The sequence below is a fragment of the Taudactylus pleione genome, unplaced genomic scaffold (genome assembly GCF_031769625.1).
Source record: "Taudactylus pleione unplaced genomic scaffold, aTauple2 ptg001431l, whole genome shotgun sequence".
Classification (NCBI taxonomy): domain Eukaryota; kingdom Metazoa; phylum Chordata; class Amphibia; order Anura; family Myobatrachidae; genus Taudactylus; species Taudactylus pleione.
Window position 1 is genome coordinate 1,792,501 of NW_028285830.1, and position 22,963 is coordinate 1,815,463.

General features: G+C 46.9%; 1 protein-coding gene across 1 annotated transcript in view; it reads right to left on the reverse strand.

The window, feature by feature from the left end:
• The window catches only part of ZNHIT6 (zinc finger HIT-type containing 6), a 61,125-nt gene that overhangs the window by 25,838 nt on the left and 12,324 nt on the right, over positions 1-22,963 (reverse strand). The gene's annotated exons all lie outside the window — the stretch shown is intronic.

A 22,963-nucleotide genomic window follows, 5' to 3' on the forward strand; every position in this document is an offset into this window, starting at 1 on the left:
CTGCTTTTGACACTGTGGACCACCTTCTCCTGCTGCATATCCTTCACTCCCTTGGTCTACGTGACACTGCTCTCTCCTGGCTGTCCTCTTGCCTCCCTGACCAGTCCTTCTCTGTCTCCTCTCATGACTCCTCTTCCCCCCCACAGCCTCTTACAGTAGGTGTTCCCCAAGGTTCTGTTCTTGGTCCTCTCCTATTCTCCCTCTATACGTCTTCACTAGGTGAACTCATCAGCTCTTTTGACCTCCAATATCATCTCTATGCTGATGATACTGAGATCGATCTCTCCCCCTCTCTCCTCACTCATGTCTCCAACTGTCTCTGTCATCTCTTCCTGGATGTCCAGCGATTTCTTAAACTTAATATGTCTAATCCTGAGCTGATCGTCTTCCCACCCTCCCACATCACCTCACTTCCCACTATTTCTTTAACAATTGATGGCACAACTATGTCTTCTAGCCCCAAAGTGCGCTGGCTTGGAGTTATCCTGGACTCATCACTCTCCTTCAACCCACATATTCAGAATCTTTCACAGTCCTGTCATTTCCATCTCAAAAAATATTTCCAAGCTCAGACCCTTTCTCACCCAGGATGCTACTAAAACCCTCATACACTCACTGGTCATCTCCAGATTGGACTACTGTAACCTCCTCCTATCTGGCCTCCCCAAATCCCATCTCTCTCCCCTCCAGTCTATCCTTAATGCTGCTGCACGGCTTATCTTCCTCTCCTAACGCTCTACATCTGCCTCCCCCTCCTACAAGTCCTTCACTGACCCCCCTCCCCTTTTAGAACCCAATTTAAGGTTCTCACTTACAAAGCCCTCACCCAATCTTCTCCCATATACATCTCTGACCTCATCTCCCATCACGCTCCTCTCCGTTCAACTAATGCACGCCACCTTTCATGCCAGCTGATTACTTCCTCCCACTCCCGCCTCCAAGACTTTGCCCGCGCTGCTCCCCACCTCTGGAACTCTCTCCCTCTCCCCATCAGACTCTCCACAGTCCTTCACATGGGCTCTCAAGACCCACTACTTCATCATAGCCTTCCAGCTCTCATTCTAAGTCCCTCCTACATGCTCCTTCCTCCCCATCTGTGTCATCCCTGTTTGTCTTCCCCCACCTTTTTAGAATGTAAGCTCTCACGAGCAGGGCCCTCTACCCTCTTGTGCTTCTCCTTACTTTAGTTTCATCTACGTCTTACTCACCACTAGGGCACCTAACACTTGGTGCCTATGCTCTGTTGCTTATCTGGGTGTTATGGTCGCTAATGTAGCAATATATATATTATCCATGTCCTGGTCCTGTATTGTTCTATAAGTCGCTTGTCTACAATTTCTTTGTGTACTGTGCAAGGTGCTGCGGAACACTTGTGGCGCTATATATATAATATAATAATAATAATGAATGAGACAGATATTAGCACCGGTATGGGATTTCCCAATCACGCGGTCTCCAGAAATGAATGGTTGTTGTCACACACAGACACAGTCACTGTGAGAAATGCTGGTACACAGAGGGGCAGCCTGGGGGAGAGACTGGAGACATTTAGTATATACGGTCATACCAGCTTTTCAGGTTTGCTGGGGTCTGTTATTCGGAATGCCTGGATCACGTGCTTTCCCTGATTTAGAGCATCCTGCATTACACGAAGGAATTTATGGACATCCTCACAATGGTACTAATAAGGGTGGATAACCGCAATCAGACAGGAATTGTTCTATACTGAATATCTACAGTGTTTGTATTTTATTCATGTAATACTACTGAGCAACACAAGATGGTGATTACCGTTTCCATCCTGGGACCCCCTGGATATGGACTGGGGGGGGTCTGAGCGTCTCCTTGTAGGAAATATTTGTTTTACAGAGCACCTCTTTATAATACGGTACAGAATGATGGAATTTAAGTTTATTGCAAGCTTTCCGGTTTGTTGCGCTGGCCTGGTCCTACGTGCTGACCACCTCTGTCTGGGGCGCACGTGTCTGCCCTCGGGCCAAAGAAAAGGACTTCATCCCTGGACAAGGCTGGTTTGGAAGCCGTTTCCTCAGCTCTTTACATAATCACAGACACTTTCTGTAACCACGGCAAAGCCATTACCACATCCTATAAACACGTGCTTGCGGCTGGAGGGCGAGGAACAGAGAGGTCCTAATTGCTGTGGTAAAGAGGAATCGTTCCTTCACTTGGAAATAAAAGTACACGGTCTTAAAAAGAACTAAACATAAAATAATATTTGCTGAAGCACTATGCGGCCACGTAAACGGTCACCTAACGCGGTATTCCGGGCCTCGCTTTGCTGCGGTTCTTCCAGTATACCGACACACAGCGGCAGCGGCTATATTGGCAGCCAAATCAATAATCCTAGAGACAGGTGACAATCATTAAATGTCGTGAATAGTACGTGAGAAGTTCCAACTACACACTACAGACCCCCGACGGCCGACCCACCCAAGATCTGGAGGAACCCCGTTGTGGTCATATCATATAGGCCAGGGGTCTTCAAACTTTGCCCTCCAGATGCTGTGGAACTACACATCCCAGCATGCACTGCACATAGTTTTAGCATGCTGTTATATCAAAAAGGTGGCAGTGCATGCTGGGATGTGTAGTTCCACAGCATCTGGAGGGCCAAGTTTGAAGACCCCTGATATAGGCCATTGCGCAGAACAGACCTGGCACAGTACGTGGGTGGATATAAAATGGAGGCACCAGACTGAGAAACCACCTCACAAATTGCACACATCGATCAGGAGCAGCTTCCAGAAGGCTCCAGCCTATCTGCGGGGAAGAGACTATCGTATTCCAATTATCTAGCAAACCTGTCACTGGTGTAATATAAACTGCAGGAATTATTCTATATCACTTACTGTATATAATCTTCCTTTTATATAGCAGATACACACCAGGGTGGCACAGTGGTTAGCATTGAGCCTCATAGTGCTGACAACATGGCTTGGATTTCGGCTAGGAGTAATATATATAAATATAATCAGTGCATCCATATATTTATAGCTATGCACACATATACACACATTGGTTAATAGCGTGGTGTGCATATATAATATAAATGATTGTGTGTGATCTATATATCATACACAGGAAGGCCGGAGAACCTCACACCTGAGTACATATAGCTGAATTAATGCATTTGCTTTCGCCCCCTGAATCAGCCACAAACACCCCCCCCCCCCCCCCAACCCCACCACAAAGCGACCTCTGTTTATGGGCAGTTCCTGAACTGGATCCGAGCGGCAGCACCACGTCCCCTCCGTGTGACTGAGCCCCTGTGTTTACCAAGCCAGGAATTTGCACGTTTTCATTAGACTGAAGCCTGAGAGGCGCAATCACACACAGGGTCAGCTACATCTGGCAGAGAACCATTACATTTCACATCCTCGGGTTATTCTCAGCCAGCCAGACAACATCTTACTATAGGTCTCACACACGTGTGATAGTCTGAGCCCACTGCCGTACAACTTACACACTATGCACAACTCCAGCGACAGACCTCAAGTGTAAATACTATATATAAACCGGACTCGAATCCTCATCCCACAACGCTCCAATTCATATTCTTACATAAAAACTATAGGTGGCTAAAACTAACACAAGTATCCTCCTAGGGCCTTGGGCGGGGTTGACATTTCCCTGTACAACGCAGCTTGCAGTCAATAACACCACGGAGGATTACCACACTACTGTCCCACGCCCCTACGCCTGCCCGTCCAGGACCCGTCCCGAGCCCCTACGCCTGCCCATCAAGGACCCGTCCTTGCCCCTACACCTGCCCGTCCAGGACCCGTCCCGCGCCCCCCTACACCTGCCCGTCCAGGACCCATCCCGCGCCCCCCTACACCTGCCCGTCCAGGACCCGTCCCGCACCCCTACCCGTCCAGGACCCGTCCCGCACCCCTACCCGTCCAGGACCCGTCCCGCACCCCTACCCGTCCAGGACCCGTCCCGCACCCCTACACCTGCCCGTCCAGGACCCGTCCCTCCCGACACTCATGGATTTAAGCAGACTCTCAATCAGCTCCATAATGGCTGGAAATGTATGAGGAGATACTGCTGTTAATACTTCTAATTTTCATCTTTTCCATGTTCAAGGATTTTTTTTATTTATTTTACATGTTTTTAATATTTGTATTTTTAATAAACCTTTTTTGAAGTGATATTTTATCCTCTATTTTTCATCAAAAGCCTTCTTTAGCTATGTTTTTTCAATTTTTGTGGAATAAGATACCTTTATATGCTGATCCCAACTTCATATTACGTGAGTTGGGGTACGCTTATCCTTCAATCTTTCGTTTGACACACGGTGAAGTATTCTGATCGATACCTTTATGTATATTTACCATTTACGTATTGAGAGTTTATGGTACTCCCATCTCTAGGATTTGTGGTGGTGAGGATCTATCCCAATTTGATTGACATTTACTTTTGGAAATCTAAAAACGATATCACCCTTTTCTTCTTCAGAAACACAAAAGGACTATTTAATGTTGTTGTTGTTATTTACGTTTTGACATTACTTCACATATGGTCTTTTATGTTTCTGTTTAAATTTCATATTATTATTCCACGGAGTGGAACATCTCTAGAAAAGGAAAAACCTCCATATCAACGACCTCCACGATTTAAGTATAATTTTATCTGTAGCGCCTGAGATCTTTTTCCCATTGCTTTTGAATTCTGTATGTTTTACTTGTCTGGGCAGGTATAGGGATTGAGATTGGGCTGACACAGTTACCGTGCCCCAGAGTTCTACCTTTTTTTCAAATTTGTATGCAGTATTATGTTTATATACAGCCGCTTATATTCTAAGTTTGGTGGTTTATTTTAGGCTTCTCAATGTGGTATGCCTGCTCCACCTATGTGTAATACATACAGGTTTGGCTACAGAATGTTACATCGTTGGTAGTACACACATTTCAGGTTACTGATTTCATTTTATATTTCGCTATTTCAGCACTGGACGGAGAGAGCCGGTAATTGGAGAAGGAGATGTATACGTAGCACTAGTAATGCAGAGACACCCAGTGGCCGGCCGTAGTCTCAGCACTGGATGGAGAGAGCAGGTAATGGGAGAAGGAGATGTATACGTAGCACTAGTAATGCAGACACACCCAGTAGCCGGCCGTAGTCTCAGCACTGGATGGAGAGAGCAGGTAATGGGAGAAGGAGATGTATACGTAGCACTAGTAATGCAGAGACACCCAGTGGCCGGCCGTAGTCTCAGCACTGGATGGAGAGAGCAGGTAATGGGAGAAGGAGATGTATACGTAGGACTAGTAATGCAGAGACACCCAGTGGCCGGCCGTAGTCTCAGCGCTGGAAGGACAGAGCAGGTAATGGGAGAAGGAGATGTATACGTAGCACTAGTAATGCAGAGACACCCAGTAGCCGGCCGTAGTCTCAGCACTGGATGGAGAGAGCAGGTAATGGGAGAAGGAGATGTATACGTAGCACTAGTAATGCAGAGACACCCAGTGGCCGGCCGTAGTCTCAGCGCTGGATGGACAGAGCAGGTAATGGGAGAAGGAGATGTATACGTAGCACTAGTAATGCAGAGACACCCAGTGGCCGGCCGTAGTCTCAGCACTGGACGGAGAGAGCAGGTAATTGGAAAAGGAGATGTATACGTAGGACTAGTAATGCAGAGACACCCAGTGGCCGGCCGTAGTCTCAGCGCTGGAAGGACAGAGCAGGTAATGGGAGAAGGAGATGTATACGTAGCACTAGTAATGCAGAGACACCCAGTAGCCGGCCGTAGTCTCAGCACTGGATGGAGAGAGCAGGTAATTGGAAAAGGAGATGTATACGTAGCACTAGTAATGCAGAGACACCCAGTAGCCGGCCGTAGTCTCAGCACTGGATGGAGAGAGCAGGTAATGGGAGAAGGAGATGTATACGTAGCACTAGTAATGCAGAGACACCCAGTGGCCGGCCGTAGTCTCAGCACAGGAAGATCACGCTGCTGTTTTGGGGCCTTTTCTTGTGTCTGAATACAGATTGTGGCTTTTTATAGTTATATTTATCCCAAGTTTGTCCGAGTTCTCACCAGCTTTAGTTCATTTATAGATTCTGACAGCAATTCCTGGTGGCAGGTTCTGATTCTAATCCTAACACTGAAGTAAGTCCCAACCTATCAGGATAAACATTCAGCCAGTGATTAAATCAAACCATTATTATGGTAAAGTGTTACTCACGCCGGAACCATTATTTTTTGTTGGGATAAGAAAATAAAATTAAGACCTTCCTTGTAAATAAATACCATTTATCAGGGGGGGGGGGGGTAATTAGTGAATAGATAGCGGATAGGAGAAATCGCCAAGACGTCAGAAACAGTGAGCGAGCTAAATCCACAGCCCCCAATACGCAGCAGCTTTGTAGGGATCATAGTTAGTATATAGGACATAAAGGTCCCCGGAGAGGCGTTAGACGCCCGGATCTCACATTATAGGGGTGACATGAGACTGAGGTTTCTGATCACTGGTTCCCCATAGTGATAACCGGCAGCACGCGCAGGCCTATCCTCGTGTAATCACACGCGTGGATCAGATTGGCTACATGTGATCTTTACCCGTCTGCGTCACCTCCCTTGTCTGGTCCCTGTGTTGGAGAACAATAGGCTCTGACAACAATCATTTTGAAGTTATGCGCGATGGGCGGTATCGGAACAGCACAATCTTTATCTCTGTCCCCATATAGGTGCGCAATGTATTGCCTAAAGCAGAAATGCACCGCTGTATAACAATAACATATAATAGTTACTGAGCCTCTATGTATATACCTATACCTTACATACATAACCAATACATAGTGCAGGACCAATGTCACTATTACACTATGTAATATATACTGTATAACAATAACATATAATAGTTACTGAGCCTCTATGTATATACCTATACCTTACATACATAACCAATACATAGTGCAGGACCAATGTCACTATTACACTATGTAATATATACTGTATAACAATAACATATAATAGTTACTGAGTCTCTATGTATAGACCTATACCTTACATACATAACCAATACATAGTGCAGGACCAATGTCACTATTACACTATGTAATATATACTGTATAACAATAACATATAATAGTTACTGAGTCTCTATGTATAGACCTATACCTTACATACATAACCAATACATAGTGCAGGACCAATGTCACTATTACACTATGTAATATATACTGTATAACAATAACATATAATAGTTACTGAGTCTCTATGTATATACCTATACCTTACATACATAACCAATACATAGTGCAGGACCAATGTCACTATTACACTATGTAATATATACTGTATAATAATAACATATAGTTACTGAGTCTCTATGTATATACCTATACCTTACATACATAACCAATACATAGTGCAGGACCAATGTCACTATTACACTATGTAATATATACTGTATAACAATAACATATAATAGTTACTGAGTCTCTATGTATATACCTATACCTTACATACATAACCAATACATAGTGCAGGACCAATGTCACTATTACACTATGTAATATATACTGTATAACAATAACATATAATAGTTACTGAGTCTCTATGTATATACCTATACCTTACATACATAACCAATACATAGTGCAGGACCAATGTCACTATTACACTATGTAATATATACTGTATAATAATAACATATAATAGTTACTGAGCCTCTATGTATATACCTATACCTTACATACATAACCAATACATAGTGCAGGACCAATGTCACTATTACACTATGTAATATATACTGTATAATAATAACATATAATAGTTACTGAGCCTCTATGTATATACCTATACCTTACATACATAACCAATACATAGTGCAGGACCAATGTCACTATTACACTATGTAATATATACTGTATAACAATAACATATAATAGTTACTGAGCCTCTATGTATATACCTATACCTTACATACATAACCAATACATAGTGCAGGACCAATGTCACTATTACACTATGTAATATATACTGTATAACAATAACATATAATAGTTACTGAGCCTCTATGTATATACCTATACCTTACATACATAACCAATACATAGTGCAGGACCAATGTCACTATTACACTATGTAATATATGCTGTATAACAATAACATATAATAGTTACTGAGCCTCTATGTATATACCTATACCTTACATACATAACCAATACATAGTGCAGGACCAATGTCACTATTACACTATGTAATATATACTGTATAACAATAACATATAATAGTTACTGAGCCTCTATGTATATACCTATACCTTACATACATAACCAATACATAGTGCAGGACCAATGTCACTATTACACTATGTAATATATACTGTATAATAATAACATATAATAGTTACTGAGCCTCTATGTATATACCTATACCTTACATACATAACCTATACATAGTGCAGGACCAATGTCACTATTACACTATGTAATATATACTGTATAACAATAACATATAATAGTTACTGAGTCTCTATGTATATACCTATACCTTACATACATAACCTATACATAGTGCAGGACCAATGTCACTATTACACTATGTAATATATACTGTATAACAATAACATATAATAGTTACTGAGTCTCTATGTATATACCTATACCTTACATACATAACCTATACATAGTGCAGGACCAATGTCACTATTACACTATGTAATATATACTGTATAACAATAACATATAATAGTTACTGAGCCTCTATGTATATACCTATACCTTACATACATAACCAATACATAGTGCAGGACCAACGTCACTATTACACTATGTAATATATACTGTATAACAATAACATATATTAGTTACTGAGTCTCTATGTATATACCTATACCTTACATACATAACCAATACATAGTGCAGGACCAATGTCACTATTACACTATGTAATATATACTGTATAACAATAACATATAATAGTTACTGAGCCTCTATGTATATACCTATACCTTACATACATAACCAATACATAGTGCAGGACCAATGTCACTATTACACTATGTAATATATACTGTATAACAATAACATATAATAGTTACTGAGCCTCTATGTATATACCTATACCTTACATACATAACCAATACATAGTGCAGGACCAATGTCACTATTACACTATGTAATATATACTGTATAATAATAACATATAATAGTTACTGAGTCTCTATGTATATACCTATACCTTACATACATAACCAATACATAGTGCAGGACCAATGTCACTATTACACTATGTAATATATACTGTATAATAATAACATATAATAGTTACTGAGCCTCTATGTATATACCTATACCTTACATACATAACCAATACATAGTGCAGGACCAATGTCACTATTACACTATGTAATATATACTGTATAACAATAACAGATAATAGTTACTGAGCCTCTATGTATATACCTATACCTTACATACATAACCAATACATAGTGCAGGACCAATGTCACTATTACACTATGTAATATATACTGTATAACAATAACATATAATAGTTACTGAGCCTCTATGTATATACCTATACCTTACATACATAACCAATACATAGTGCAGGACCAATGTCACTATTACACTATGTAATATATACTGTATAACAATAACAGATAATAGTTACTGAGTCTCTATGTATAGACCTATACCTTACATACATAACCAATACATAGTGCAGGACCAATGTCACTATTACACTATGTAATATATACTGTATAACAATAACATATAATAGTTACTGAGTCTCTATGTATAGACCTATACCTTACATACATAACCAATACATAGTGCAGGACCAATGTCACTATTACACTATGTAATATATACTGTATAACAATAACATATAATAGTTACTGAGTCTCTATGTATATACCTATACCTTACATACATAACCAATACATAGTGCAGGACCAATGTCACTATTACACTATGTAATATATACTGTATAATAATAACATATAGTTACTGAGTCTCTATGTATATACCTATACCTTACATACATAACCAATACATAGTGCAGGACCAATGTCACTATTACACTATGTAATATATACTGTATAACAATAACATATAATAGTTACTGAGTCTCTATGTATATACCTATACCTTACATACATAACCAATACATAGTGCAGGACCAATGTCACTATTACACTATGTAATATATACTGTATAACAATAACATATAATAGTTACTGAGTCTCTATGTATATACCTATACCTTACATACATAACCAATACATAGTGCAGGACCAATGTCACTATTACACTATGTAATATATACTGTATAACAATAACATATAATAGTTACTGAGCCTCTATGTATATACCTATACCTTACATACATAACCAATACATAGTGCAGGACCAATGTCACTATTACACTATGTAATATATACTGTATAATAATAACATATAATAGTTACTGAGCCTCTATGTATATACCTATACCTTACATACATAACCAATACATAGTGCAGGACCAATGTCACTATTACACTATGTAATATATACTGTATAACAATAACATATAATAGTTACTGAGCCTCTATGTATATACCTATACCTTACATACATAACCAATACATAGTGCAGGACCAATGTCACTATTACACTATGTAATATATACTGTATAACAATAACATATAATAGTTACTGAGCCTCTATGTATATACCTATACCTTACATACATAACCAATACATAGTGCAGGACCAATGTCACTATTACACTATGTAATATATACTGTATAACAATAACATATAATAGTTACTGAGCCTCTATGTATATACCTATACCTTACATACATAACCAATACATAGTGCAGGACCAATGTCACTATTACACTATGTAATATATACTGTATAACAATAACATATAATAGTTACTGAGCCTCTATGTATATACCTATACCTTACATACATAACCAATACATAGTGCAGGACCAATGTCACTATTACACTATGTAATATATACTGTATAACAATAACATATAATAGTTACTGAGCCTCTATGTATATACCTATACCTTACATACATAACCAATACATAGTGCAGGACCAATGTCACTATTACACTATGTAATATATACTGTATAACAATAACATATAATAGTTACTGAGCCTCTATGTATATACCTATACCTTACATACATAACCAATACATAGTGCAGGACCAATGTCACTATTACACTATGTAATATATACTGTATAACAATAACATATAATAGTTACTGAGTCTCTATGTATATACCTATACCTTACATACATAACCAATACATAGTGCAGGACCAATGTCACTATTACACTATGTAATATATACTGTATAATAATAACATATAATAGTTACTGAGCCTCTATGTATATACCTATACCTTACATACATAACCAATACATAGTGCAGGACCAATGTCACTATTACACTATGTAATATATACTGTATAACAATAACATATAATAGTTACTGAGCCTCTATGTATATACCTATACCTTACATACATAACCAATACATAGTGCAGGACCAATGTCACTATTACACTATGTAATATATACTGTATAACAATAACATATAATAGTTACTGAGCCTCTATGTATATACCTATACCTTACATACATAACCAATACATAGTGCAGGACCAATGTCACTATTACACTATGTAATATATACTGTATAACAATAACATATAATAGTTACTGAGCCTCTATGTATAGACCTATACCTTACATACATAACCAATACATAGTGCAGGACCAATGTCACTATTACACTATGTAATATATACTGTATAACAATAACATATAATAGTTACTGAGCCTCTATGTATATACCTATACCTTACATACATAACCAATACATAGTGCAGGACCAATGTCACTATTACACTATGTAATATATACTGTATAACAATAACATATAATAGTTACTGAGCCTCTATGTATATACCTATACCTTACATACATAACCAATACATAGTGCAGGACCAATGTCACTATTACACTATGTAATATATACTGTATAATAATAACATATAATAGTTACTGAGTCTCTATGTATATACCTATACCTTACATACATAACCAATACATAGTGCAGGACCAATGTCACTATTACACTTTGCATGTAACATATATAGCAATGAAACCAATATCACACATTAACCCCGTTAGTACCAGGTGTTGTTCCCCCCCTATGGTTTTGTGCTGAATCTATTTCACCCTGAATTCTATTTTTACATTTTCTTTTTACCCCCAAAAAATATGAGATATGGTAAGAACTTACCTTTGTTATCTCTATTTCTACGAAGTCCATAGGGTTCCACAGGATACCTTGGGGTATAGGTGTGACGTCAGTCATCGGGCACCATAGAGTTAAGCTTTTCAGCCTCCCAGGATGCACTAGGGTCCCCTCCTATAACCCGCCCCGAGCCAAGGCATCTCAGTTAGTTACCAAGCCTTAGGCCGGAGGAGAAGGAAGAGAGAGAACAAAGATCTGGACACATACAAGAATCACATTCTCACCAGAGGGAGACGGAAAACCGGTGACCAGAGCAAAGCCCATCTGCAGCACAGGTGCGACAGGGCGGGAGTTCTGTGGAACCCTATGGACTTCGTAAAAATAGAGATAACAAGGGTAAGTTCTTACCATATCTCATATTTTCTACTTCAGGGTCCATAGGGTATCCACAGGATACCTTGGGGATGTCCCAAAGCAGTATCCTTTAAGGGTGGGGACGCTCCTGTGCTGAAAGGAGAATCCGCCGCCCGAAGGAAGCATCCTGAGAGGCGAAGGTGTCAAACCTGTAATACCTCACCAAGGTATGGACAGAGGATCACGTAGCAGCCTTGCAGATCTGGACTGCAGAGGCACCACGTCGAGCTACCCACGAAGGACCCACAGACCTAGTGGAATGAGCCTTCAAAGAAGGAGGAGCCGGCAGACCTTCATGAAGATAAGCTTCAGAAATAGCCATACGGATCCAGGCTGCCAAAGTTTGCTTTGAAGCAGGCCAACCCTTTTTACGGAAGCCATAGAGGACAAACAAGGCGTCCGACTTCCTAAACGAAGAAGTGCGGTCAACATAAGTCCTTAAGGCCCGCACAACATCCAAAGTGGCCTCACCCACTGAAAGGCCAGGTGAGTTAAAGACCGGAACAACTATTTCCTCGTTAATATGAAACTGGGAAACAACTTTGGGAAGAAATTCAGGCCGAGTGCGCAGCACTGCCCTGTTCCCATGAAAAATCAAGAAAGGGGGTCTACAAGAAAGAGCCCCTAAATCAGAAACACGTCTGGCCGAAGCAATGGCCAGAAGGAAAACAGTCTTAGCTGTTAGCCATTTAAGATCCACTGAGCCCAGTGGTTCAAACGGCGGTTCCTGGAGAGCCCTCAGGACCACAGCCAAATCCCAAGGCGCCACAGGTGGAACAAAGGGCGGCTGAATGCGGAGAACACCCTGCATGAAGGTGTGCACATCCGGGATTGTAGCAATCCTACGGTGAAACCAGACAAACAGGGCCGAAACCTGTACCTTCAAAGAAGCAAAGCGAAGCCCATGATCTAGTCCCGCTTGTAGGAAGGAGAGTATCCGAGACAGGCGAAACTCCCGCGGTGCATAACCTCTCGGTCGACACCACTGGAAGAACGTATGCCATACGCGATGGTATATCCTCGCGGAAGACTGTTTCCGAGCTCGTAACATGGTACGCACTACTGAGCTGGAAAACCCCCTGGACCTCAACATGGCTGTCTCAACAGCCACGCCGTCAAAGACAGCAGAGTCAGGTCCGGGTGAAGACAAGGCCCCTGCGACAGAAGGTCCGGTCGTAGCGGCAACCGCAGAGGACTGTCCACGGACAGACCCTGAAGGTCTGAGAACCAGTGCCGTCTGGGCCACGCGGGAGCTATCAACAGGAGCGTCCCTCCTTCCAGTTTGAATTTCCGGATTACCCGTGGAAGAAGGGAAACCGGAGGAAGCAGGTAAGCGGACTGGAACGTCCACCGGACGGACAGAGCATCCACCAGAGACGCCTCTTCGTCCCTTGTGCGAGACCCGTACACCGGCAAGTTGTTGTTGTGCCGGGACGCCATGAGGTCGATCTCTGGAAGACCCCACTTGTCCACCAGTAGTTGAAAAACGTCCGGGTGCAGGGACCATTCCCCTGGATGAACGTCCTGGCGACTTAGAAAGTCCGCCTCCCAATTTAGCACTCCCGGGATGAAGACAGCTGATATGGCCAGAAGATTGCGCTCCGCCCATACCAGGATCCGAGACACCTCTACGAGAGCCGCCCGACTTCGGATTCCTCCTTGCCGGTTTATGTAGGCCACGGTGGTAGCGTTGTCCGACTGGACCTGCACTGGGCGACCCTGGAAAACCCGATGTGCCTGCTGGAGGGCATTGAAGACCGCACGGAGTACCAAGATATTTATTGGAAGCTCCGCTTCTGTCGGAGTCCACCTGCCCTGGAACAAGTGTGGACCCGACACTGCTCCCCAGCCCCGAAGACTGGCGTCCGTTGTCAACAGGACCCAATTTGGTACCCAGAACGGACGTCCCTTGCTGAGATGGGTCGTCTGTAACCACCAGGCAAGGGACAGGCGAACCTCCGGGGTGAGCACCATCGTCTGGGACTTTAGAGACTGAGGCAGCCCGTTCCACTTGGACAGAATCAGGTGCTGCAGAGGTCTGGAGTGAAACTGGGCATATTCCACCCTGTCGAACACCGACACCATGGAGCCCAGTAACCTCATCGCCGAGTGTAGAGACACCCGGCGGCTGTGCAGACAACTGCGCACCCTCGACAGTCGGAATCAAAGGACGCCTCCAATGAATCCGCCCAGCGCTCCATCGCTCTGGCAACGCAGCAAATGGCCATAGCCGGCTGCACTGCCCCCCCCCGCAAGGGAATAAGCGGACTTCAGGTAGATCTCCACCTTGCGGTCCGTAGCATCCTTAAGGGAGGACATGGATGGCATCGGCAATGTGGCACTACGGACAAGACGGGTCACGTGAGAATCCACCTGTGGAGGGGATTCCCACTTAGCAAAATAATTATCCGCGAACGGATAAGCCACCGCCAGGCGCCTCTGCGGCTGGTATCGCTTGCCAGGCTGTTTCCACGCCTCCTCTAAATGGTCCACTAACTGACCCGAAAGAGGAAAGACTGTGGCGTCACCCTTCACATCCTTAAAAAAGGCATACTTGGATTTAGCCGCTGGGGGAACTTCGTCCTCAATCACCAAGGCTGTGCGGACTGCCCGAATAAGTCCAGGAATATACACCTTGGAATTAGCGTCAGCGTTCTTATGATCAGGAACGTCTCCATACTAAGGATCCAGAATCTCCCCATCATCAGACGTCCCTTCGTCATCCTCATAAGGAGCCGATAGACGCGCCACCGGCCGTTTATGTGGCCGCATCACAGTCTCCCCCTGCAACACATCCGACAAGTGCTGTACAGAACTCGTCAGGGAGTTAACCCACGCCGGCTCCTGAGAAACCGGGAGAGGGGAAATAGGGAGACTGCGGAGTACCACCAATTGTCTTGGGAAACCCTGCATGGGTGACGACACCACTGACTGCTGGGACAAACCCATCGGTGTAAACGCGGGCTGCGGAGCTAACTGGCCCACTAAGGTTGTAAGCGCCTGAGCGAAACAAGCCCAGGGCGGCTCCAGTGCTGTAACCATAATAGGCCGCGCCAACGACAAACACTGCCGGCAGAGGCCCTCCGTGCTACCCTCCCCCTCCGCTAAAGGTACTTTACACGTAGTACACTGTAGTCGGAGAGGAAAATCACTTTCAGACATGATGGTACTAAGTATGTGACCCCTCTCACCAATTGTATTTTAAAGAGGTGAGAGACCACCCTGCAGCACCGCACCGCAAGGGTTTAGCAGAAAGAACAGGGACAGTAATAAAGCTGACAGTCAGAATAGAAGTTACAGGCAGCAGCGCTAGCACAGTCACATACAATGCAAAGAAACTCAATTCCTGCACTAACCAGCGCTGATAAATCAACTACACAGAGTCTGGTAGGACACAGCGCTGGACAAACATAGACCTGACCACAGCGGAGGAGAGGTATGCGGGGGGACCCAGACCACGATGCCTCCGTCCAGGCTTCCAGCAGCGTTCACCATGCGTTCAGGAAGATGGCCGCCGAGGAGCAGAGAGGAGCTGGCCTGGGGGAGGAGCGCTGCCACAGGGCCAGTCGGTGTGTTGCAGAGAGGGCTGTGTGCAGCGGGGGAGGCGCCGGCTGTGAGACAGGGAAGGCGCGCTCCCCTGGCATGCATTTAACCCCCGGGACGCCGCAGCGCTACCGCGCTGCTGCGGTCCGCTGTCCCAGGGGGGTAGTGGAAGCGCAGGTTAGTACCTGGCTCCACGCTGCAGCCAGTCCGCAGGGAGCCCCCTGCCTGGGGACTCTGGACCATGTAACAGCGGGGACCCACCGCGGGACCCCGCTGCTTACCTTGCTGTCCCCCTTGATTCCGGCCATGGTCCGGAACATCTGGGTCACCGCTAGCTGTGACCCCAGATGCTCACCAGCATGCCCGGATCGGTACCGGCGTTCTGGTACCGGCGGGGGTGTAGGGAAGACAGCATGGACGTCAGGACTGACTGTCCATGCTGTACATCCAGATGTATGCAGGAAAACTTCAGGGGCTCTTCTTAGCCCCCCTCCAACAGGTGCACCCGACTCCGGCCGGGCACCAAACTAAACTGAGGTGCCTTGGCTCGGGGGCGGGGTATAGGAGGGGGACCCTAGTGCATCCTGGGAGGCTGAAAGCTTAACTCTATGGTGCCGATGACTGACGTCACACCTATACCCCAAGGTATCCTGTGGATACCCTATGGACCCTGAAGTAGAAAACGTTCTATTTTCTACTTCAGGGTCCATAGGGGTCCACAGGGTGACCTTGGGGTATAGCTGGATCCTGGATCCTCGGGCACCACGGAGTTAAAGCTTTTAGCTGCTCCCAGGATGCACTTGGGTCCAACCTCCCCTATACCCCGCCCCCGAGCCACAGGCACCTCAGTTTTAGATGGTGCCCGGCCGGAGTCGGGTCACCCTGCAGGGTGGGCTGCAGGAGCAGCCCCCTAAAGCTTTTAATTTTTTATTTAACTTAGTTAAATTTATTTATTTTTTACTATAAGTTTTTTCTCTAGAGCAGCAGCGCTGGGCTGTCTGTACAGACGCCCACGCTGCCGCTCCTTCTCCCTGCTGGCGCCGCGACGCCAGCACTGAACTGGGGATCGCGGCGGGGGAAGCCAGAGTCTGTACTAGCCGGACTCTGGTTTCCCCCGGGACTGCTGCCGGAAGACGCCGGGGAGATCAGGTAAGCCGCGCACCGCTGATTAGCGGCGGTGCGCGGGTTCCTTTCAAATGCAGTCCCATGTCCCCGGTCTAGGGGACAGACCGGGGGCGCTAGCGGTGGCGGCGGGCCCCCCCTCCAGCGGAGGCATACCCCGCCAGACCACTAGACCACCAGGGTAATTAAGCGGCAAGCGGGATGCCGCAACCTTGGGGGTTAAATATGCTAGCCAGGGGAGGAAGCCTTCCCTGTCAGCGGCTCCTCCCCTCAGCTCAGCGCGCCTTTCAGCTCGGAGTCTGGCGTCGCTGAGCTGCAGCTACTCGGCCACTCCTCCTCTGAGGTCTCCAGCGGCCATTTTCTTACTGGCAGCGTGGATACTCTCAGGGAGCACGCGGACCGGTCCCCCTGTGTACCTCTCCCCCGACAAGGACAGTGTACACAGCGCTATAGCCCTCCCATACACTGAATCTGGGAGGTTGATTGTAGTGGAAAGGTGCAGTGAGTATATCTTCCTGCAAGGTATGTGACTTTTGCTAGTGCTGCCTGTCTGTGTCTTTTTTCTACTTACTGTCAGCCTGTACCTATCCCTTTCCTTCTCCTACAAGCGCTACAGGTGTGCGGGGGAAGGGTGTTTCTACAGACCTCACCTATATAGATCACGTATTTGTGAGGTCCGTCACATACAGTTGTGTGCTACACGGTGCCATATTGTGGGCTGTTGTTCAGCACACTGGTGAGTGCGCACGTTTTCTTCCCAAGTCATGTCTGAGGAGGAGATTGAGCACTCCAGGGCTCCAGCATTGTTCTCCTGCAGGCGCTGTTCTGCAGGAGTGGATAGGGAGGATTTGTCACAGGACGGCCTGTGCGGACGGTGCCAGGCGGTCCCTGGTACGTCTAAACCTCCCATTTCGCAGGAGCCACCATGGGCGATGTTTTCCCAGGTGCTGGTGTCCATCGCGGACCGTCTGTCGGTCCCGACTGCCGCCCCTACTAGGGCGTTGCTCCAGCCTGCCATCCCCCATTCCCCGGGTGTCCCACAATTATTGCAGACTCCCCCGGGGTCTCAGCCTGTTGGTCCCTATGCGGGGTTGCCAATGTATATTCAGTCCACCCCTGTGGCACAGCCGGCTGTGGTGCCGTTTCAGGCTCCTGTGACAGCTCCTCCACCCTGGGTGGATGCGCTTTCCCACACTGTCCAAGATTTGGCGGCAGCATCTTCGGCTTTTCAGTCGATGTTGCGCAGTGACGTGCCCTCCAGGGCGTCTAAACGCTCAGTCATGGCACAGGCTGCGCATCTTTCGGATTCTGAGGGGTTCTCGGATGATGGTGAGGTACAGGATGACTCAGCCTCAGATGCCTCAGTCCAGGAGGTAGACACTAAGTCTTCCATCAATGTGCGGGCTCTGGTTAAGGCGGTGCGGGCTATTCTTCTGATTGAGGATGAGGCACCCGCTCCCAAGTCAAGGTATCCTAGTTTTAAAAAAGCTAAGGTTACTTCTACAGCGTTCCCCTTGTCTGATCAGTTGACTGATCACATGGCGGTGGCCTGGCAGACGCCCAGTAAGCGTTTCCTGCCACAGAAACGCTTGGCGTCCAATTATCCATTCCCGGAAGCGCATTGTAAGAAATGGGAAACTCCGCCTGCAGTCGATTCCCATGTAACACGCCTCATCAGGAGTGCTACTTTGCCATTGCCGTCTATATCCTCGCTGAAGGATCCTACGGACAGGAAGGTGGAGACTTGTCTAAAGTCTATTTATTCTCTCTCAGGGGCTGTAGCCCGGCCGTCCATGGCCATCTCCTGGGTGGCCAAGGCCATTGAGGGGTGGGCCAACGCCTTGGAGGACACGTTTACGGATGAATCTCCGGACGTCCAGAGGGCGTTGTTAGGACAGATGAGAGATGCCGCCTCCTACATTGGAGAAGCATCTTTGGATGCTAGCCTGTTGACCTCTAGGGTTTCGGCGGCAGCAGTGTCTGCTCGTAGATCCTTGTGGTTGCGGTCTTGGAGAGCAGACGCGGATTCAAAGAAAGGCTTGGAGGCCTTACCTTTTAATGGGGAATTACTATTTGGTCCGGACCTGGACAAAATAGTAGATACCCTGGCAAAATCCAAGTCAGCCTTCCTCCCTTCAGCTACTACACCTGCTAAGGTCCGGAGCTCGGCGTTTCGTTCCTTTCGGGTTCAGGGCAAGGCAAAGGGTCAGTCCTTCCCGAGGCAGTCCGCACCCAAGACCGCCTCAAAGCCAAAGAAGCAAGCCTGGAGTGCTAGGCGCCCTTCTTCCAAGCCAGAAGATAAGCCTTCTGCGTGATGGGACGGGCCTCCCTCTGGGGGACCCCAGAGTGGGAGGCCGACTTCTTCAATTCGCCCAGTGCTGGCACAATACCACCACGGATGCCTGGGTGTGAGAAGTGGTCTCCCAGGGGTACGCCCTGTCTTTTCGGCACAGGCCGCCTTGCCAGTTTTTTTGCACAAGTCCTTCTCAGGACAAAACCAAGGCCTTGCAGGTTCAGGAAGCCATAGAGGCCTTGCTGACGGCGGGGGTCATTATACCCGTACCACAGTCTCAACGTGGGATGGGGTATTACTCTACGCTGTTTCTGGTGCAGAAACCCAATGGCTCTCATCGCCCCATCCTCAATTTGAAGTCCCTGAACAGGTTTCTCAGGGTTCCCAAATTCAGGATGGAAACTTTGCGTTCCATCATACTGGCGATGGAACCGGGGGATTATATGGTCTCCCTGGATATCCAGGACGCCTACCTCCATGTGCCTATAGCAACATCGCACCAACGGTTTCTGCGGTTTGCTATTCTCCACAACCACTACCAATTCAGGGCTCTATCCTTTGGTCTCTCCACGGCACCAAGGGTATTTACCAAGGTGATGGCGGTCATGGCGGCTCACCTTCGGAGCCAGGGGATACGGTTGCTACCGTATCTAGACGACCTCCTCTTGCTGGCAAGCTCCCCGGAGGTACTGATCCAGCATCTCCACCTGACAGTCGCTTGTCTACAGGCGCACGGCTGGTTGATCAACTGGAAGAAATCCTCCCTCATCCCATCACAACGGATGGTTCATTTGGGGGCCCTGCTGGACTCTCGTCAGCAACGGATTTTTCTGACTCCAGAGAAGGTCTCCTCCTTACAGCTGCGGATTCACAGTTGTCTGAGCAGTGGCAGAGTGTCGGTGCACTCAGCGATGAGAGTTTTGGGGTCCATGGTGTCGGCATTCGACATGGTGGAGTTTGCCCAGTTCCATTCCAGGCCCCTGCAGGGGCTAATTCTTTCAGAATGGAACGGATTGCCACACAGGATCCGCTCTCAGATGCTGGTGTTGTCCTCGGAGGTGCGTCTGTCCCTAGCCTGGTGGCTGCAGACAGCGCATCTCCTGGAGGGGCGCCCCTTTTGGATCCCGGAATGGGTTCTGCTCACGACAGATGCCAGTCTCCGGGGTTGGGGGGCGGTGACAGGCTCCTTGTCACTTCAGGGTCTTTGTCGGCGGAGGAAGCGATTCTTCCCATCAACATCCTGGAACTGCGGGCAGTATACAGAGCCCTGCAGTCGTCCGGCACCGCTCTTCACGGAAGGGCCGTTCAGGTGCAGTCAGACAACGCCACCACGGTGGCGTACATCAATCACCAGGGAGGGACTCGCAGTCGAGCTGCGATGTCGGAGGTGTCCCGCGTCCTGGCTTGGGCGGAGCGCTATCTTCCAGCTCTCTCGGCAGTTTTCATCCCAGGAGTCCTCAATTGGGAGGCAGACTTCCTCAGCAGTTACGATGTGCATCCCGGGGAATGGTCGCTTCATCCAGAGGTATTCCAACTACTCGTGGACAAGTGGGGGCTGCCAGAGCTGGACCTGATGGCGTCCCGTTACAATCACAAGCTGCCTGTGTACGGGTCAAGGACAAGGGACGCAGGCCCAAGTCTGATAGACGCGCTGTCGGTGAAATGGCTGTTTCAACTGGCTTACTTGTTCCCTCCGATATCTCTGCTGCCTCGGGTCCTGCGCAAGTTCAAACAGGACGGAGGCACACTGATCCTGGTGGCCCCAGCGTGGCCCAGAAGGCCGTGGTACTCCGATCTGCGGAGCCTGTCCATCGACGCTCCGTACCTCCTACCTCAACGGCGGGACCTGTTGTCTCAGGGGCCCTGTCTTCACCCGGATCTGGGTCGACTATCTTTGACGGCGTGGCTCTTGAGACAGCCGTCCTGAGGTCTCGGGGCTTTTCTAGCTCCGTTATTACCACCATGCTGAGGGCGCGCAAGCCTGCTTCCGCGAGGATCTATCACAGAGTGTGGCACACTTACTTTCAGTGGTGCGAGGCCAGAAACTATGATCCCCAGGTGTTCCGAGTTTCGCGTATTCTGGCTTTCCTTCAGTCCGGTTTGGACTTAGGATTACGTCTTTCTTCACTGAAGGTACACGTGTCTGGTCTGTCGGTGTGGTTCCAGCGCAGGATCGCTGCTATGCCGGACGTACACACCTTTTTCCAGGGTGTTTTGAGAATCCAGCCTCCCTTTGTGCCACCTGTGGCCCCGTGGGATTTGGCGGTGGTTCTTAGGGCCTTACAGGGTCCTCCTTTTGAGCCCTTGGAGTCAGTGGAGCTCAAGTGGCTAACTTTTAAAACTGTTTTCCTCTTGGCAATTGCTTCTGCCAGGAGGGTTTCAGATATGGGGGCGCTTTCTTGTCGTCCCCCTTTTCTGATTTTTCATCAGGACAGAGCGGTGCTTCGCACTCGTCCTGATTTCCTGCCTAAGGTGGTTTCCAGGTTCCACATTAATCAGGAAATTGTTGTACCAGCCTTTCAGTCACCTGATCTTTCGGCTGGGGAGACTTCCTTAGACGTTGTAAGGGCACTCCAGGTTTATGTGGACCGGACTAGTTCTGTGAGGAAGTCGGATTCTTTGTTTATCCTCTTTGGTTTTCACAAGAGGGGTTGGCCTGCCAACAAACAGACTCTAGCCCGTTGGCTTCGTTCTGTTATTATTGAGGCTTATATGCAGGAGGGTTTACCTGTTCCAGCCTCTGTTAAGGCTCATTCCACTCGGTCCGTGGGCCCTTCTTGGGCTGCTAGCCGTGGTGCCTCTGCTGTTCAGCTCTGTAAGGCGGCCACCTGGTCTTCCATTCAGACCTTTTTGAGGTTCTATGCGTTTGACACCTTTGCCTCTCAGGATGCATCCTTTGGGCGCCGGGTTCTCCTATCAGCACAGGAGCGTCCCCGCCCTTAGTTGGACTGCTTCGGGACATCCCCAAGGTCACCCTGTGGACCCCTATGGACCCTGAAGTAGAAAACAAGAGATATGGTAAGAACTTACCTTTGTTATCTCTGTTTCTACGAAGTCCATAGGGACCACAGGGGACCCGCCCTGACGCACCTGGCTTCATATGGGCTCTGTGACTGGTCACCGGTTTTCCGTCTCCCATTTCTGTGAGTATGGTTCTTGTGTGTTCCAGTCTTCCTTCTCTCTGTTTCGTCTCCTCCTCCGGCCTGGGCTGCTTACCAACTGAGGTGCCTGTGGCTCGGGGGCGGGGTATAGGGGAGGTTGGACCCAAGTGCATCCTGGGAGCAGCTAAAAGCTTTAACTCTGTGGTGCCCGAGGATCCAGGATCCAGCTATACC